The following is a 4,189-nucleotide window of genomic DNA, read 5'->3' on the forward strand; positions in this document are numbered from 1 at the left end:
CAACCTCCTTTTGAAGCCCCAAAACCTGCCCTTCCAGCCCACAACTGCTCACCTCGTTTTTAACACAACATCTTCATTCTCTCCCCCACAGATCACCTCACATTTAACCCCCACAGTTTTCTCGACCTGCACAATACTCATTAACTCATTTTTACCTCCAAAGGTTCATTTTCTACCCCGGAGGTTTTCTCAAGTTTTACCCCCAGAACTTTCCTTACCTGCCCACTCCTGACTGCCTCAGTTGACCCCAAAATCTTCCTTCCCTCTGCTACACACTGCCCCACATTTTTCCCTCCCTGTCCACTGCTGATTCCCTCAGTTTTACCTCCAAATATTCATTCTCTGCCATGGATACTCTCTCCCATCTCACCCCCACAACTTTCCCTTCCAGCCCACTCCTGATCACCTCTGTTTCAACACAACATTTTCATTCTCTCTGCTACAGGTTGTCCCAGATTTTAACCCCCAAAATTTCCCTACCTCTCCACATCTGATCACCTCATTAATACCTAAATATGTTCAATCTCTACCCTATAAACTACCCAGGGAGAACCCCAGGAACTCACAGCCAACAATGCCTGACAGTCTCTGCAGCCGGAGCTCAGCACACGGACAGAAAGGCAATTCCACCACCTAAAAGGAAAAAAGAAGAAGGAAATGGTGATTTATTGGTTTAAAAGTTATTTTAAGTTCTTAAAACAGAACCAACACGTGCTTTGGAATTTTGTTGGGTGAATAATTGGCAGTGGGCACAGGCCAGGTTATTAATGCTGATTTCAGTGGTGCTCTCTGGGGCCAGACCAGCTGATGTCCCAAGTTCAGTTCCTGCCCAAGGACTGATCTGAGCTCCCCGTTCCCTGCATTGCTCATCCCAACACCCACAGCAATCTCACCTCAGCCCACAGGCTCTCTGTCCTCAGAGGCAAACACAGCCTGCTGGGACACAGCTCCAGCACTGCATTTCCTCTCATTCCTGGTGTCCAGCAAAGCCCCAGGGAGATCCAATCCCTCAGACCCTGCATCCCTGGACACCAGGGGAACCGGAGCCCGACCCGGATCCCAGGGCCCTGGACAAGTGTGTTCCCAGGAGCACATGCCCGAGGCTCCATCCAGCCCATCCCTCCCTCCCTTCCCCCCAGGGACATGGCTGGAGCCCCTCACAGAAAAAGGACTCATCAGCTCACCCAGACACTGAGTGAAAGCTTCACCTTTCCACCAATTTGTCCAGAAAGGGTCAGGACACAAAAGTCTCGCTGTCCTTTACCTCCCCTGGGCAGCCTGTCATCTACACCTTAAATCATGGGGGCCACGTGCTTTCCTTCCCATGGAAAAGAATTGTTATTCCCTCTCAGAAAGGCAGCCCCAAAATATTGTTTTCCTGTTTATGACTTGAATCGCTCCCCTGCTGACTCGCTGAGCTATTACACTCCAAATATACACTCTGTCCCCTATAGTTTACCTCCACTTTTATGCCCAAAATAGTCACAGATACCAGGACATTATCTTGCTTCCAAGGCAGGACCGATCATCCTTTTAGGAAAAGGGAAAGAGGCAAGGCTTCATCAGGCACTGCACAACTTAGCAAGTGAGTTTAACAAATACCATCAGGTTTTGTGCACAGAGGAAATAAAACTCACTGGTTTTACGAGCTAAAATATCGGGGAAATTCCTGGCTTGAGAGACTCCCTTGGATCCACGGCTCCCCTGCAGAAGCTCCCTACAAAAAGTGCTCCCGGGAAACCCCCCAGCAGGGTCCTCGTCATCCTCACCGGCCACACCTGGGGCTGCCCCGTCCCTTTGTCACCCTCGCCGGGCTCTGGGGTTCTTTCGGGCCGCTTTTGGCTGCGGGTTTGAGGGGACCGGTCCCAGCCCCGCCCCAGCTCGCCGCACCCGCCGCGCTCCCCGCAGCCCTCGCTCGGCCCCGCGGGGGTTTGTGCCTCCTCCGAAGGTGCCAAATGTCTGCAAAGCCGGTCGGGAAGCCGCTCCCGGGCTTGCTTTCCCAGCCTTTTCTGCCCAGCACCGCAGCGGTCGCAAAGGAAACCAGAAAAACGGGGAAAAAAAGACCCAAATCGCCCCGTGCCAACCCCCGGCTCCTCCCGCCGAGCCCGGGCAGAGCCCGAGAACTGCAGTCCCCGGGCCCCGCCGCGGCTTCCCCGCCGTCCCCCGGCACCTCCCGCCCCGCAGCGCCGCTCCCGCTGCCGCCCCCGAGCACAGGGAACGAACCCCATCGCCCCCCGCACGGGCCGGGCCATCCCCGGCAGCCTCGGCTGCGACCCCGCGGGGAAGGGACCCGGAGCTTCCATTATGCATCTCGTCCCGCCCCGGCACTCCTTGTACGGGCATCGCCCCGCCCCACGCGCCCCTTTTATGGACATAACCCCGCCCTACACAACCCTACATGGACATCGCCCCGCCCCACAGGCTCCTTTTATGGACATAACTCCGCCCTACATAACCCTACATGGGCATCGCCCCGCCCCACAGGCTCCTTTTATGGACATAACCCCGCCCTACACAACCCTACATGGGCATCGCCCCGCCCCGGCACTCCTTTTATGGGAATCGCCCCGCCCCAATGCTCTTTTCATGGGCATTGCCCCGCCTTACAAACTCCCTTTATGGACACAGCCCCACCCCACACCCCTTCCATGGCCCCGTCCCCCGGAGCTGTCCGTCACCTCGGTCACCGCCCCACACTCCTCTCACAGTCCCCGCCCGCCCCTCCCGCTGTCGCTCATCCCAGTCCCGCCCCTCCCGCTCCCGGTTGGAATGTCCCGCCCGTTCCCCGCATTCCCGCATTCTCCCGGAGACAAACACAGCCCGCTGGGACACAGCTCCGGCACCGCGTTTCCTCTCATTCCTGGTCTCCTGCAAACCCCCAGGGAGATCCAACCCCTCAGACCCTGCATCCCTGGACAGCAGGGGAACTGGAGCCCGACCCGGATGCCAGCGCCCTGGACAAGTGTGTTCCCAGGAGCACAGGCCCGTGGCTCCATCCAGCCCGTCCCTCCCTCGGTCCTTCCCCCGCCGGGGCTCCCGAGCCCTCCCGGCCCTGCCCGGCTCTGTCCCTTGTGCCCCGCAGTCTCCGCCTGGCGGACACGGCCGGTACTGCAGCCCCGGCACCAGAGGCGCCCCAAAGGACCCCCCGCGCCCCCCGCGCCGGCTCCGCAGCCCCCCTGCCCTTCCAGCCCACTCCTGATCACCTCTGTTTTAACACAACATTCTCATTCTCTCTGCTACAGATTGCCCCAGATTTAACCCCCAAAATTTCCCTACCTCTCCACATCTGATCACCTCCTCGATACCTAAATATGTTCAATCTCTACCCTATAAACTGTTGCAAGTTTACCTTCAGAACTTGCTCAGGCCTCCCCCAGCTCTCCATTTCTCTTCTCCAGAGTGCAACTGGACTCTGGGGAAGACGTTCCAGCCTGGCTGGTGCCAGGCTCCATGTGCTCCCTCAGGCAGCTCTTCAGGCCAAAGAGCTCCTCTGGGTTTGTGCAAATAACTGGAGCTAAAAAAGGAAAGTTAACCGAGTATTCCAGGCTGGCAGGAATTAAAAGAGATTATGCTGGCCGGAACATTCTGACAGGGAATTTACTGCAGCAGCATAAGGAAGCGGAGATACTCACTGCGGTGATGTGTACCTGCATCATGCAGCCACGAGAGGGCAGTCAGATACCGCAGGAGAAATCACTCACAAGTTCCCAGGACCTCGCTCCGCTGTGGAACAAATAAATAGAAGGGTTTGCTACTGCTCGTGCTGGGAGGAGAAATGAATCCGAAACCAAGATACTTTTACAGCAGAGATGGGAAAGATTACTAAGATAAACAACACTGCCCTGTGTGTTGCTTGTCATTGCAATCACAATAGATGTATAATATATTCCACATGTATCCTGTGTAATATGCACTAAATCTGTCAAACACTTATAATAAATATACGTAATACATTATAATAAACTTATAATTCATGTTATTTATAAAATATTATCGATTCAAGTTACCCTATCACATTTAATGACTGCATTGAAAAGATAATAATTTCCTTACAATTACCAAAGGAAAACATCTCTATGCAGGTGAGTAACCACTGGAACAGAAGCCCAGAGAGGCTGTGGGATCTCCATCCTTGGAGATGCTCCAAACTGAAAGGCCCTGGGCAATGGGACAAGGCTGTGACACACTG

The 4,189-nt window shown here is 55.0% G+C and overlaps 1 long non-coding RNA gene across 1 annotated transcript; it reads right to left on the reverse strand.

Moving 5' to 3' along the window:
- Positions 1-278: 278 nt before the first annotated feature.
- Positions 279-4,183, reverse strand: LOC113980718. Its single transcript, XR_003538206.1, has 2 exons — positions 3,350-4,183; positions 279-633 (listed from the first exon to the last, which is right to left on the reverse strand). It is a non-coding gene; the product is annotated as an uncharacterized LOC113980718 (long non-coding RNA).
- Between the last annotated feature and the right edge of the window lie 6 nt (positions 4,184-4,189).

This window comes from Neopelma chrysocephalum, unplaced genomic scaffold (genome assembly GCF_003984885.1).
Source record: "Neopelma chrysocephalum unplaced genomic scaffold, ASM398488v2 Primary Assembly neopelma1_95059, whole genome shotgun sequence".
Lineage (NCBI taxonomy): Eukaryota > Metazoa > Chordata > Aves > Passeriformes > Pipridae > Neopelma > Neopelma chrysocephalum.